This window comes from Lissotriton helveticus, chromosome 2_1 (genome assembly GCF_964261635.1).
Source record: "Lissotriton helveticus chromosome 2_1, aLisHel1.1, whole genome shotgun sequence".
NCBI lineage: Eukaryota > Metazoa > Chordata > Amphibia > Caudata > Salamandridae > Lissotriton > Lissotriton helveticus.
This window is the reverse complement of record NC_136059.1, coordinates 1,019,789,802-1,019,805,803: the sequence shown is the minus strand read 5'-3', so window position 1 is coordinate 1,019,805,803 and position 16,002 is coordinate 1,019,789,802.

Below are 16,002 nucleotides of genomic sequence, written 5' to 3'. Positions count from 1 at the left end.
TGTAGCCCCGCTCACCACACTGGCGACGATGGTGGGGGCCCAACCCTCGCCCGTGCACAGCTTAGCCCTAGCGTGCACCCGCCTTCTACACGCGGTTGTACCGCGATTGGAACCCAGCTGCCTTCTCCCGACCGGCACCGCCTCGGACCCGCAGTGATCACGGCCCCTGCGGCGCTGCTGCTCCAGCGTCTCATCCGGCTGCCTTGGGAAGGCGTGTGGAACTCCTGCAACGTCGCGCCTCATGCGCGCAGCCCCCAAAAGGCCTGCAGATTCCGCCGTGCTTTCTCCCCTGCCTCTCGTGTGAAGGAGGAAGGGAGGGCTGCCTCACACGACGTGACAGAGCCCCAGTAGTGCACAGCCTGGCTGCCCTCTGTTTTGCTGCTGCACTAAGAGTCCCCATTCCAGTGTCACTCCCTCAGCACTGCCCTGCAACAGTGGAGTGACTGTGCACTGGCCACCCTGAGCTGCCTGGAAAGAAGAAAAAAAGCCAACAAACGAAGAAAAACAAGCACTGGCAAAAGAAAGAGATTAACGAGGAAGTTAGCCCTGGGAAAGGCCTGTGTGAGGCACGACACAAAGGAAAGAGGCCCATCAAGCACACGCAGTAAGGAGTTGGGAAGGGAGGTGAAGACCCACTCGCGACGGGGTGGCCCAAGGGCAAGGAAAAAGTGCCACCACAACGCCATAAACGCCACAAAGCACAAGGCTCATCTTCAAAGACTGTGCGGCCAGTCTTGACGCACCCTAGCCAGGCAACATGGGAGATGACGATGCCGCGGCCGCGCCCATCCGCATCCCATTCCAGCACGCGGCGTCAGGGTTCCTACCCCCATTCAGCGAATTGGAAGACCCTGCGACTGCCTCCCCCAGATGGAAGACATGGATAGAACGCCTAGACAACTACTTTATCGCCACCAGGGAAACGGACAAGGCAGTCAAAAGGTCCATGTTACTCCACTATGCCGGAGACGAGATATTCAAATTGTTCAAGCATCTACCTAACACCGGGGCGGCAGATGACTATGATGCGACCGTGACGGCGCTCAACGGCCATTTTGACCAGCAGCTGAACCCGGATTTCGAGGTCTTCAAACTAGGACAAGCACGCCAGAGGGAAGGAGAGTCCATGGACTTGTTCTATGCCCGCGTCAGAGAGCTAGCCAGCACCTGCACAGACGAAGATCAACCGAAAGCAATCCGGAGGCAACTCATTCAAGGATGCCGCGACAAGACGCTGCGTGGCCTCATATTGCGGAAGCCAGGGATCACATTAGAAGATATCCTGATACTAGCCAGGTCACATGACCTGTCCGCAGCGAGAGCAACAGCGATGGATCAGGCACTGACCAAGCTCCAAGTGAAGGGGGAAGCCATCAAGACAGAGCGGGCAGATGCAGTACGAACGAAACCAAGGGGAGACCAACCGAGAGGACCCCGAGGAGACGCACCCAGAACGAGGTGTGGGTACTGTGGACACGAACCCCATGCCGCCAAAGACTGTCCAGCTCAAGGGAAGACCTGCACCAACTGTGGCATCCCCAATCATTTTGCATCCGTCTGCAGATGGCGCAGCAATACCTGGAACTCCCGGGGGCAGAGACCTCCAACGAGAGCGGTCCGACAGCTGTCGGTAACAGACACCGCACCACACCCAGAAAAAACAAGCAAGACATCTACCAACCGTTGAAGACTCGTCAGACGAAGATGATGAGGAAGCGTACATAGTGTAGTTTGCAAAAGAACTAAAACAGCATCGCAGACCCCAACCCAAGTGCGTAGTCCAGGTGGCAGGGACAAATGTCAAGGTGGCTATCGACACCGGAGCCACAGTCAACGTCATGGGCCTACAGCAGTACCGCAAGTTGCGTCCTCGCCCTCCCGTGGTTCCCTCCAAGACCCGGATATACGCGTATGGATCTAACACACCCCTGCCGTTGAAGGGGAAAATGGTGGTGCCTTTTAAAGCGGATGACCTCGAGGTAACGGCCACGGTCCATATTATCGACAGAGAAGCAGACACCCTCCTGAGCAGCCACACCGCCGGAGATCTGAAGTTGATCGCGTTCGCCAGGAGGATCCGGATGCACCAAGTAGAAGAACTCCTGGTGCAGTTCCCGGAGCTGTTCGAAGGCCTCGGATGCATCAAATGCGAGCCCATCAAATTGCACATCGACAGGTCAGTGGCCCCAGTCGCCCTGCGGCATCGATGTATCCCCTTCCACCTGCGACCACTTGTAGAGCAGGAGTTAAAAAAGCTGGAAGAGCAAGGGGTCATCGAGAAGGTATCCAGACCAACCCCGTGGATGTCCCCGGTGGTCATCGCGGAAAAACCCAAGCAGCTGGGAGCCATCCGTCTATGCATCGTCATGCTCCTGCCTAACAAAGTGATCAAAAGGGAACGCCACATAACACCCACGATGGATGATATCATCGCGGACGTCAATGGGTCGAAGTGGTTCTCGAAGATCGACCTGAACGCCTGGTATCACCAACTACCCCTGGCTGAGGAGAGTCGGTTCATCACAACCTTCAGCACTCACATAGGGCTCCGAAGATACAAACGATTAAACTTCGGGATATCATCGGCGGCTGAAGTGTTCCAGAACACCATAAGGGAACTACTGTCGGGGTTGCCAGGAGAGTTAAACGTGAGTGACGACATCCTCATCCACTCAACAACAGCCGTGGATCACCACAAACACCTCTGTAAACCTTGAAACGTATGAGCGCCCATGGAGCAACCCTCCATTGAGAGAAATGCCAGTTCTTCCAACCCTCACTTGAGTTCTTTGGCTACGTGTTCAACCAAGACGCATTCAAGTAGACCCGAGCAAATCACAAGCCATCAAGAACACCCCTGCCCCGACCACACCGACGGAAGTGAGGAGCATCCTGGGCATGCCACCTACTGTGGGCGTTTCATACCAGGCCTTGCCACCAGAAGCAAACCTCTAAGAGCCCTCAAAAAGTCGGATGCAGCCTGGCACTGGGGTCTGAAAGAAGAAGAGGCATTCCAGGGGATCAAAGACGCTCTTCTAGGTGAGGCCACGCTGGCATACTTCGACCCTACCAAACTGACTGAAGTATTGGTGGACGCGAGCCCCATCGGGCTCGGAGCTGTACTAGCTCAGGACCGTGGACCAGGTCAGTGGGCCGCCCTAGCATTTGCCAGCAAAGCCCTCACCCCGACGGAAGGCAGGTACGCACAGATCGAGCGTGAGGTGCTCGCCATCAAGTGGGCCTGCAACCACTTTCACCTCTACCTTCGAGGGCAACCGTTCACCATGGTGACCGACCATCAACCGCTGGTCCCCCTTTTTAAAGGAACTGCACCCCACCCGCCGCCATGAATAGAACGGTGGGCCGTCCAACTCCAACCCTACGAGATGGAGGTCGTATACCGCCCGGGATCCAAAAACCCAGCTGATTTTCTCTCGAGACACCCCACTCCCGTGGACCAGCCAGATGAAGATGATGACAGCGAAGAATTCACCCACTGGGTGGCCCTCACGTCTTGCCCCCAGAGCATGTCGCTGGACGAGATGAAGGAAGCAGCAGGCACCAATGCAGTGTACACCAAGACGCTGGGGGCGGAACAAGCGCGTTCCTGGACCGACTATCTGCGTCAAGCTAACTCGTGGACCCCAGAAGACCGGGAACTTCTCACGAAGATGTGGCGAGTCCCACAAACTAAGTGCCACCGGAGATGGCCTCCTAATGTGAGGGACCCGGCTAGTCATTCATTAGAGCCTCAAGCATCGGGCTGTCCAGCTGGCCCATGGAGGGCACCAAGGCATCACCAAAATGAAATTGCGAATGAGAGAAAAAGTATGGTTCCCGGAGCTCGAAGAGATGGTGGAGGAGTACGTCAGGCGATGTGCGACATGCCAGCTGACGTGTGACCTGGAGAAGCCCCTCCCGGTTATCACCGAAGACGCCTGCACGGTACCGTCGTCCAAGATAAGCATGGATTTCGGAAGTTTACCAGGAGGACGACACACACTGGTCATTGTGGATGCTTACTCGAAGTACCCAGTGATCGAGCCAGTTGCCTCAAAAGCGTTCAGTCACGTAGGGCCTGTCCTGGAAAAGGTCATCGAGATGTTCGGCTGCCCGCAGGAGGTTCGCAGTGACAACGGTCCCCCATTCCAAGGGGCTGAGTTTGCCACTTTCCTTCGACAACGCGGGATCACCCAGCGTCGTGTCACCCACACAGTGGCCGCAAGCAAATGGTGACATTGAACGTTTCATGCGCACGCTGAACAAAGTGTTTCGCATATCTGTGGTAGAACAGGCTGACCCGGAACACCGGCTCCACGAGTTCCTGAGAGAATATCGGAGCACCCCACACTGCACGACCCAGCGGAGCCCGTGGGCCCTCATGCTTCAGGGACCCCAGCGAGACCTCCTACCAACTTCCCCAGGATGGTCGCCTCCTCCCCTGGATGTGTAAGAGACGCAAGAGAGAAGAAGGCGACAGAACCAGGAAGCCAGTATTCGTCGCCGAGCCACCCCCAGGAGGCTCCGACAAGGGGCAACAGTCATCCTGCGAAACCGACGTCAAGGAGGAAAATTCCAGACGCGCTACGAACCTGGCACCTGGAAAGTCACAGCAAATCAGGGCACGATGGTAACGGCCCGCAAGGGAACGGAGGAAGTGTCCCGGAATGCTTCGTGGTTCAAAGAGGTCCCACCGGAACACCACAGAGAGGCCTCGAGTGACCGGCCAAGCCTCCGGGCCACCGCCGTGGCCGAAGATGATGCCGGGGAACCAGCCATTAACCAGCCCGGCGAGGCCCCTGGAGTCCTGTCCTCCCCTCCCCGGGAAGTAGACCCCGGAAGCCCCAGTCCAAACAGCAGAGGAGGGCACCCTGGTTCCCAATGGTACAGCCTGCGGCCAAATCCACCCCGAGCCAGAGGCTGAGAGACTACGCCTGTCCGTAAGATCTAAGGTACATTTTGTGACTTTGGGGGCGGAGGAACAATTAAGGACACAACAAAGGACAAAGTTGGATAGGGATGTACTGTCCGAAGTCTAGTGTTTCTGCAACACGCACCCCTACATCCGCAGGCCAGGCGTGGCCTGCGGGGATAAATAAAAGAAGGACGGCCGCTCGTGGTCCATCACTTCCGACCTGGTATCTGTGTCGGCTCCGTCATTGCCCGCACCACGCATGCCTGCCCCTGCGCAAAAGCATCAGCGCACGGCTGTGTAGCCCCGCTCACCACGGTTAGGAGTGTCTACAACGACTTCCTTAAAATGATTTTGCAAATGAATGTGCTTTCAACTGTTTAATTTTTCGAGTAAGTACCATGCCCTGCCACTGTATTACAATATTTATTTGTGTCTATTCTTGACCTCTCCCGATTTCGTTAGCATTTTTTGATTTAAGTTTCAGATCTGCTTTCACAAGAAGCTCTGCTGACTCCGCCCCTACCGGTGAGCTGTGTCTCAGCTTGCCCATAGTCCCAAACTCGAGCTGAGCAGTGAGAGAGAGCTCACGCAGCACGCGCTGTTTACCTATTCTGTGCTTCGATCTCTGCTGCTTTCACCCCTACCAGGGAGCTGTGTCTCAGCTAGCCTATAGTCCCAAACTTGAGCTGAGCAGTGAGAGTCTGAGTCGTGTTTAAGAACGTCATGGTTCAGGAATTCGTTGTTCGGAATTCCTCGTTGTTCTTACTTCGTTGTTTAGGTAAATCGTGATTTAGACTTCGTTGTTTAGGATGTTTCCCATCCATGTGTGGTGTTACAATCTCAGTTCTGATTTGTAGAATCATAAGTAATGGAATTTTACCATCGTAACAGTAGTTTGTAAATAGGGAAAATCTGTCATTCTATCATATTTTTTACATACACAACTTTATGGTTAGCGGTGGGTTTTGAACATTCTAGTGATATCCTCTTTGCAAAAGTAAGTAACTTGCAAATCTCGCTATTTTGTGGGTTTCTCCAGCATGCAAATACTCACAAACGTTGTCCGGTGATGAAAATGAGTAAGGGTATTTCACAAAGATTGGAGGGGATTTCAAGCACAGGTTATTAATGTGCTTTTTTATATTTTTTTAGCCTCAGGAGAGTTAATATTTTATTTGCAATTAGAACTTTCTCATGGGAAAGGTCTCTTTTTTTAGATTTAGGGATGGTTCAGTTTGGCACCTCTTGTGTTTTGTTGGCGATTCAAATTTTTGGGGAAGCCAACTACCAGTCTGACCATGTGATGGGGCGGCTGAGAAATCACTTTTGTATTTTATATTTTTTTCTACGTTTTATAGGCCTTTCTTTTTATGTTGCTAGGTAGGCTGATCATTTGCTTTAATGTATGTTGCTTTTTAAACTGTCAGTTAGAAATAGGAAATCAATGGATGGCTGTGGAGTACGCTTTTAGATTTTTTTTATTGAACTAGTTGATATATGTCTATGGTGGTGTCCCCATTTGTGGAAATGCACTTTGCTGAATTGCACTCTTTTGCACTTTAGAGTACTAGAAGCTCTTGGATTATTAGTTTTCATATGCTTTTATTTGTTTTATCACTTTTTAGAAGTAATGTGTTGCATTATATTGTATGTGTTGCTTTTATGGTTTTATCTTTAAAAATCGAATAAAGAACATTTGAATTGAGTATGGGTATTTAAAAAATTTGAATTGGGAGGGTACAAATTATATTTAATGGGGGTGCTGTGGAAGGGTGTATTCAGAGGAAAATATATTTAGCCATTGGAGAAGTAAATAAAAAGTTATATTTGCAACTGGTGGCAATTTGTCATCGGTAATCGCAAAGTTGTGAGTACACCTGGAAATTCATGCCTGTTGTAGGTTTCTAAAAGTACACGTGTAATTTTTTAAAAATCTACAAACTGTCAGATTTTTCTTCCAAAGGAAGGACCAATACCTTAGAGTGCAACCACATTACTATTCAGGGCACAAATAAGCAGACATCAGGTTTCCAAAACATACATAGGACATATGATGTAATTGAAAGGAATTGGGTTGTTAGTTGATGGGGTAGCTACCCACCTCAAGTAAAAATCACAATTCTTTTCAGGGTGACCACTCAAACTCACTAAATTAACCTGAGCTCAACGCCCTGCTAGCAATGGCACACAGCAAGCAGGCTTAAATTAGGACAATATGTAAAGAATTTATGCTGCACTAAATCAGTAATAAAGTCAAAACACAGCACAATAAGAATCCCAAACCAAATTAGAGAAGTATAGTAAATTGTAATAAATAAAAAGACACCAAAACAACAAATGTCCAATCAGGAGAACCAGAGTTATGAATTCGAAAAGCTTTAAATAAAAAGTGCCAAAAAAGCATTAAGTGCAAAATGTGGTCCATTGGTCACTGTAGACTGGGACGTTGGAGTGCAAGTTTAGATACAGAAACCTTGCTTGACCCGGTTGGAAGATTTACCTTGGGACTTCATATCAAAAACGGAAGCTGAAAATTTTGCGCAGGGTTAGACAATAGTCTGTAGTTGAGGACGGTCTCATGAGGTCTGATAGCCACAGGACGCGGTCACAGTGAAACTTTTGGTTTTTGGTGGGAAAGGTCAGAGCAAGAGAAAGTCAAATTTCATGCTCAGGGTAGGTCCCTCGTCAGCCAGATACTTTTGATGCCTTTGCCTAATCAATATTTCTACGTTTGCACATAATAACCCTTTTGGAGCTCAAAATTCTTCTGGGTGTATGATTGCAGATTGTAGCTGAGGAGGGCCCCAAACGGTCAAATGCTTTCTCCGCAAGAATACACTGAATCAAATTTACTGCTGTGGAGAAGCTCCGAGCGAGAAAATCCTCAATCTTCATCCCAGCAGCAATGCCTTTCAGTCAAATCAGTTTGACAGGTTTGCCACAGTCCTTACGAGTTTTTGAAATTGAAAAAGTTTCTAAGTCCCAGGTTTTCAGAAGGAGCAGAAGTCCAACCAGGCGCAGCCAAGGTTTCTAGAACCTTAGGATCAGCACTTAGGGGTTTGGAATCACTCCAGCAGAGGTCAAGAGTAAGGTCCATGGTAGGCCCAGTTGGACCTGGTCATATGGGCAGTTACAGAAAAGGTATCTTCTAGCTTCTTTTATCCCTGTACCTTGAACCAGAGGTCGGCCTTATGACCCTTGGAGTCCACTTCTTTGTCCTGAATACAAGAGAGTGCAGGTCCAGTCCTTCAGAGTTCCACTCAGGTTATAGACATCAAGTCCAGTCTTCTTCTGCTCTTCCTCATGTTCATAAAGTGTTCTGCAAAGTGTGCCAGGGAATTCCACCTTTATGCCTGGCACTATTTTGTGGGTTCGGATTACTCCTACCCCCTCCTACCAATTAGTTACAAGTTGCCAGGATAACCGACCCACTTTTGTAGCAGTTTCTGTCAATCCTACTGTAAACAAGCTCATGTTGCCCCTTTCTGTCTATATCCAAGATGGTGACTCCTTCACTTCTTGTACAGAGCCTGTGTGCCCATCCAGAGGTGTGGCCAGAATAATTACTAGCCCCTTATCTGTAGTCACTACAAATCAGTTATGGGGGCAACTCCCCTCCCTTTGGGATTAGTGACTGCCTGACTGGGGGAACACAAGAAGTAAAAAGTGTAAATAACAAGGACCCCCTGGGTAATGCTATAATAGACTCCTAGGGCAGGGTAAACAACCTGTGTGCAAAAATTCCTAGGCAGTCAAAGGCTTTCAAATAAAATAAACAAGTGAGCGACCCAAGACAAGGACAATTGAATAGCTGAAAAAGCTGATCTAAAATCATCAAATTTTAATAAAAATGAACATATAATTAATACAAAAACAAGACACCTGCGGTGAATCAATATTAATTTAAACTAAATAACACAATAATAAAAATTACAAACAAATAATACATTTAAAAACATGGTACAGTGTAAAATTATGACAGGAACACCAATCATGGGGGTGTCCGACAGAGTTAATAATGCAATACTCAAAAGTATTCATGTTCATTTTTATTAAAATTTGATGATTTTAGATCAGCTTTTTCAGCTATTCAATTGTCCTTGTCTTGGGTCGCTCACTTGTTTATTTTATTTGAAAGCCTTTGACTGCCTAGGAATTTTTGCACACAGGAACACAAGAAGGAGCCTTTCCATGTGTCCTATGAAATTAATCTGTGAATGGGGAGATCTTTTTGAAGTAAATTAAGTTCCTAGGCACAGCCCAAATGGCTACCCTGTCAGAATAATTAAATCACTTCCCACAACCAAGGCTTTTGTCTCTGCTCTGGGAGCAGTTTTCACACCCCGTCTGTGCTTGAGTACTCAGAGGGCTGCAGCTGGAGGCACATGCATATTAGCCTCCAGAGGCATTAGGCAAGGAAAAGGTAATTTCCTAAAAGTTACTTTTACGTGATCCTTATTTAAAATCAAATGCCAGTATTAAATGGGGGTTTGGTAATTTATGAAAAGACTTGTTGAATCATATTTCTAACTGGTCCCTTCCCTGAGATATTATAATTAAAATGTAACATTGCTTTCCATTGTTTTTCCATGGACCAGCCAGCCTTCCTACAGTGAAAATAGTTTTCAGGTGCTAGTCACAGTAAGAACATGTTAACATTACATTTCTACATCTTCTACTTTTAAATACACACACCCTGCCTTGTGGGCTACAAACCTTACTTAGGGTGACTTAGTAATATTCAAAAAGGAACAGTTAGTCCTGTCAAAGGGTTATCAATTGGCAATTGCAGTTTTTGCAGTGCTTCAGTCAGGCTACAGTGGTAGCCCTGAAGCCATGTTTGCACTAACACTGCACTGGATGGTGCAATTGGTGCTTCAGTGCACCAGTGGCATTTAACTTCCAGGCCCTGCATATATTTTGCACCATATACTTGGAACTAATGGGCAAGCTAAATATACAAATTAGGTGAATATCAATTCAACCATGTTAGAAGGGGGAGCAAAGGCATTTTATTACTGGGTAGCAGGTGCAAAGCGCACACAGTTCTACAGCCAGCAAAATTAGATATGGAAAATTCTATGGCCACACCAAGTAACATATAGGGATTTCACAGAGTAGTACCACTGAATTAGCGCATGAGTCCCATTTTGTTAACTCCTGACTTTTGCTGGTGGTCATCGAAAGTGCAACAATGAGCAAGATATACAGTAAAAATGTTGTCTCACTCTTTTGCACATTTGTTTGCTCAAAATCAGAATTCTACTGAAATTCATTAGTAATGCTCAATTAAATAAATGCTAATCACATTGACGAATTCATTATGCTTCTTGCTCCAGTCAGCCTTTATGTTTTTTTTTACCTCTTCTTGCCCTATAACTGTTGCTGTCCTGACTTCTCTTCGGATCTATATGTACCAGCTGACAGAGTGGCACCTACATTACAATATGCAAAGATTTTTGTGTGAGTATGTTATAGGGCAGGAATGCCCTGTGAGTTTTTGAACAGCCTCAATCGTTTTATGTGTATTTGTAGACTTCAGGAAGCCCTCCACACCCTGAAAAAGAGTAAAAGGAGTAAATCACATTCCAGGATAGGAAAGGGAATACCCCCAGAATTGGTGGAGGTTAAGTGAAATGGTTTCCAAACAGTGAAAATGTTTTCCACAAAACATTTATAATTGTATTCACACTATCTTACAGACCTTCTTCCCTCCAAAATGGCAGCTCCTGATAGTGTCCACAGAACGAGGACTGCTTCTTAAAAACAAACAAGGACCCTCAACTGGACCCCAACCAGGCTTTTACCCAGACAGTTGCAACAGAAAAAGGACTGCACCAACACTACAAACTAGGGCCTTTTTTGCTCAATTGGTGGCCATCTTGAAGTGGCACCAACCGACTGTATCAATCTACAAAAAACCTGCAACAATCCACAAAAAAAGCTGTTTCTTAAGAACTCTCACCCACAACCCGGCCAATCTGTTATCTCCAAAGAGGTTTCACCATCCTAATGACCGTGGTCATAATGACTGCTGCTTACTGATCCAGGTCTCCCCGAGTGTGCCCAACCCTAGCCAACAAGGTTGGTCCTGGTCTGACTGCCTCTGGGGCAAACTCATACACCCTGGCTTACCCCCCTAAACTCTCCAAAACTGCTACAAAAGTATTCAAACACCTCACCCTGAAAAACCATCCTGCGTCACTGATCTCTGACCTACATTTCTGTGCGGAAAAAGGCACAGTCATCAATGACCTTGTTTTCTACTCCAGAAGAATCCCCTCTTGGCGCGATTCCTTTTTGCTACTCCTCAATGTACGCTCAACCAGGAACATTCCCTACGGCACTAAGCTCACAATAGTGCCTTCAGCAACCCTGCAAGCTGACCTCACCATCACCCTCTACAAAAGTGGCATTGTATTGATCCTCAACCAAAAACCTTTATAAATTTGTAGATCTCTTTACCATCCTCCGAAACCATGTGCATAACACTGGGAAGACAACCAACACCCGGCCTGACTGTCATCAGACCCTCCTGCCCAACATGACTAACTTCCCCCAAGCCACCTCTCTAAGAGGCTCCAACACAGTTCCTCCTAACCCCCCCCAGCTCACCTACTGACCTTGCTAACACTTACACCACGAGACCTTGGATCTCCTCCCCTCTATCTCCCCCCACGGTCTCCACTGTTTCCAACACAGCACACCCTAATCTCCTTAGTCCTCCTACTTGCCTCCCCAACGCAATTGACCAGAGACCCTTGAACTCCTCCCTTCATGCTCCCCACTCGGACTCCACGGTTTCCAACAAAGCACACCCTAACCCCTCCAGCCCTCCTACCACCCTCCCAAATGAAAGCGACCCGGTACCCTTGGTCTCCTCCCTTCATGCTCCCCACTCGGACTCTAAGACCAATACGCCTCCAATGACTTTTGCTGATGCAGGTCAAGCTAGCCCCACTAACACTCAATTCACCCTTTCTATGACCCCTAACACAGTCCATCCTAACCCTCCCAGCTCCTCTACCGCCCCCCCTACACAGATATCCACACTCTGCACTCCCGAGCCACCAAAATAATTCAGCGCATTCACTTCTCCATCCCGGATCTAACGAACCTCCTTCACCTCGCTGAACTCTCCTTCGTTAGCCTCAAGCCTCAGCTGAATTCCTCTGCCCCTCCTATCCCAGAGCTCCCCAAACACCCACTACCGACATCCTTGAGGCATTTTCACCCTCGTAAGCACCCTAGCTGCCTATCGGAGGAGGAAACCCTCGACCTCGTCCTCTCCTACAACCTTTCCCTCATCACAACAAATCCACTAGACCTTACTGAAAATAAAATCCAAGACATTCTCCAGGACCATAATGGAGCCCCAATCACTCCTTGCCTATCAGAGGTGAGTGCTGCACACCCCATATGCACGGTCGCTATCAACCCCTGCAGATCAGCTCCCCTCTGTAACAGAAGGGTAATCAGAAGCAATCTAGCGCCTGTACACCTGTCTGCCCCGACTCCCGACACCACCTCCCTCCCCTCCCTGACTGGTCTCTTAATTAACTGCCGATCGGCAGTAAAGCATGCCGCCGATGTCGCTGCTCTCATTCTGAACAATAACTTCGACTTAGCTATTCTAACAGAATAATGGCTTAATGAATCCTTGTCCCCTTGCCTTGACCTCTTAGTCCCCCCCAACTTTAACATTGCTACGCTAGACAGACCACATAACAGGAAAGGTGGCGGCATCGTCTGCATCTATCGCTCTAACCTCCTTGTCATAGAGCTTCTGGTATATACTACCGATTCCTGCGAATATCTAGCCCTCTCAACCTGCAGTAACACCACCAAGTTATGCAACCTGCACATCTTTTACCAGCCACCAGGCATGAACGACCCCTTCACTGACCACCTCATGGAAATTATCACAGCTAAGAGCTCCTCCAACTTCAAAGACATTTTCCTGGAGATTTCAACCTGCACTGGAACGATCTCAAGGATCCTCATGTCAACGCCATTAAAGACCTCCCGGCCGATCAAGCCCTGACCCAAGCTTGCTCACTCCCAACCCATTCGAAAGGGGCCACTCTTGACTGGATCATCTCTAAGGAGGCAACCTTCAAGCTTATCTATATAGGCCCCTGTGACTGGTCTGACCACCACGCCATCGCCTTCCTTCTACCTGGCACCCACAAGATAAGAACACCACAACCGGTGCTTCCTAAACGCTGGGTCAGAAACACCAAGAACCTGGAACACAAGGAACTTGAGATCCGCTTCAAATCCGACCTCCCCCCCCCCACATATCACATCGGTCAGTGACCTTAAGGATCACTACTCTGCAATGATGTTGAACATTCTGGATAACCTAGCCCCTCTTAAACTAAAAAGAACTCATGTCAAAGATAGAAACCCATGGTTCACTGGTTCCCTCAACAATGAGTGGAGATCCCTCCGACAAGCCGAAAGAATCTGGAGACAGCACCCCTCGGCCGCTCACCTAAAACTTCTCCGCCAAGCCAGAAATACATACAACAAGAACATCCTCAACTCAAAAAAAGAGTTCAGAGCGGAACTAGGAAATGCCCAGAACAGACCACGCAAACTCGTTGAGCTGGTCAAACACCAATCAAACAAATTGACCAAAACAGCGAAAGAAAACCCCAAGTCTCTCATCTCATCCGAGGAATTCTCCTAATTTTTCGTAAACAAAATCGAACCCTTAGGTAACGAACTTAGTCCTGCCTCACTCTCTCTACCGACCCCTGACCTTCTGCCTCCTCTCCCCCTGCCTCCACAGTCCTCACCTAAGAATCTAGCACAATGGACCAACTTCTCACTCTACGACGAAGACTCTTTCGCCAAAACTGGAACAACCATTTCAACGACCCGTTCCCGTCAAACTGTCTTGCGTCCGCCGCCCGATCCAATATTCCTAGCTGGACTGCGATAAACAACGCCTCTCTCCGGCAGGGATCAATCCCGGACTCTCTGAAAAGGGGCCACGTCCTTCCCATTCAGAAAAGCCGTTGCTAGATCCAGCCTCCCCAGACAATTTTAGACCGATTTCCAACATTCCTCTCTTAACTAAAGTGCTGGAGAAGTGTGTGCAACTGCAGCTAAGTCACCACATCAACAACTTCCATCTACTCGATGACTGCCAATCTGGTTTCCGACCTGGGCACAGCACTGAAACCACATTGCTCCACATCGTCGATGATGCCCTACAAGCCCTTGACCAAGACAAAACCTGTCTCCTAATCCTCCTAGATCTATCCTCGGTCTTCGACACGGTCAACCACGAGATGCTACTTGAATGCCACAAACTTAGGATGGGATTGGATGGCCCTGTCCTTGACTGGTTTAGTTACTACCTCCAAAACCGATCTCAGAGATTCCTAATCAACGGCAAACTGTCCGCTCCCTCCTTGGTCACGGTGGGAGTCCCTCAAGGATCAACGTTGTCCCCCACCCTTTTCAACTTCTATTTAGAACCCCTTGCCGAAGTCCTTCGCACTGCAAATATCTGCTACCATATGCACGCCGACGACACTCAGATCTACAAAAAAATCTCATCTCTTGAGGAGATCCTCACCTTGAATGAGGTCCTGAAGCTGACCGTCCAATGGCTCTCCTCCAACTAACTCAGACACAATGCAAAGAAAACTGAGTTCCTCCTAATTTCCCCGTCTAAAAGCAACTCGGAGATCCAGACATGGATTAAAGCTATCACAGCCTTAAACTGTCCCCCGACCATTGTGGAATCAGCCAAATCTCTGGGAATTACCTTGGATTACAACCTAAACATGCGAGACCACATCAACTCAATGGCCAAATCTGCCAGATTCCACCTGAGCTACCTATGGAAACTGAAACCCTTTCTTGACGCTCCCGACCTAAAACTTGCAGTCCAATCACTAGTTATTTCTAGGCTGGAATATGGCTGCTCCATCCTCTCTGGTTTACCCAAGATCTCCCTAGCATCTCCCTCATCTGAAAGCGTTGAAATGGCTTCCTCTCGAGGCTAGGATTCATCTCAAGCTGGCATGCATCACGCACATGGCCCTACACTCAAACTTCCCTGTGTATCTAGCACGGAAACTTGTGATATCCGGAGTAAGCAGAAATTCACGATCGGCCAGTGCCCTCCTACTACAGCCTGCACGCTGTCGGAAAAAGATACCTAGAATCAGGTGTTCGCTGGGGCTGCACCAAGAATATGGAACTCCTTCCCACCCGCCATCAGAAGAATCCTCTCTCTGGCACGCTTCAAAAAGGAGGCTAAATCCTTCCTCATGGGTAAATACCTAGGCTAAACCCGTTCCACAACCACCTCGGAGACTACTGCCTTCATCCTGCAACCTCGCCCCACCAAGAAACTGGGGGTCTGTCCTCAGCAACTATAATATTGACTATCCTTGTATACTCCCATCCCTCTTGTATCCAGCACCCTCTCCTCCCTAATTTACAGTACTCTTGTGATATCCTGCCTATTGTATGACTCTTTGACTCTGTAAAGCGCTCTGATACCCTAATGGGTCAAGTTTGTGCTCTATAAAACACTAAAATAGAAATAAATAAATAATAAATGAAAATCTTATCCACAAAACATTTATAATTGCATTTGCACTTGCTCTAATGTTTTTGAGTGTAAAAATATATGATTTCATAATTGTGCAAGAAAAAATTGAATTCACAAAAGTTTTCCAGGACTAACCTGGAAAACCTTACTCAGATGAGAAAATGATAAAAGCTACACCGAAGGGAAGCTGTAAACATCTGGATGCAAATTTAATTATTTTTCTCTAAATCCGGCCCAACATTTTGAGGAGGTGGGTGATAGCATCATGTTGGGATATTGCCAGGATAAAAGGTATCAATGTGTGTTTTTTTCCCTTTGATTTGGCCTGTCTTGGTTTGTGTGTGTTGGGGGGATGGGGGGGTGAATTAATTTTATGTGGGGCATGCATCTGTGTCTCCATGGTATGTGTGTTTGTATTTGTGTGCATGTTTGTGTGTGTCTCTGTGTGTTAGCGCATGCACATGCATGAGTGAGTGTTCGGAGTTGGTAAGTCTAATGTAGCAAGGAA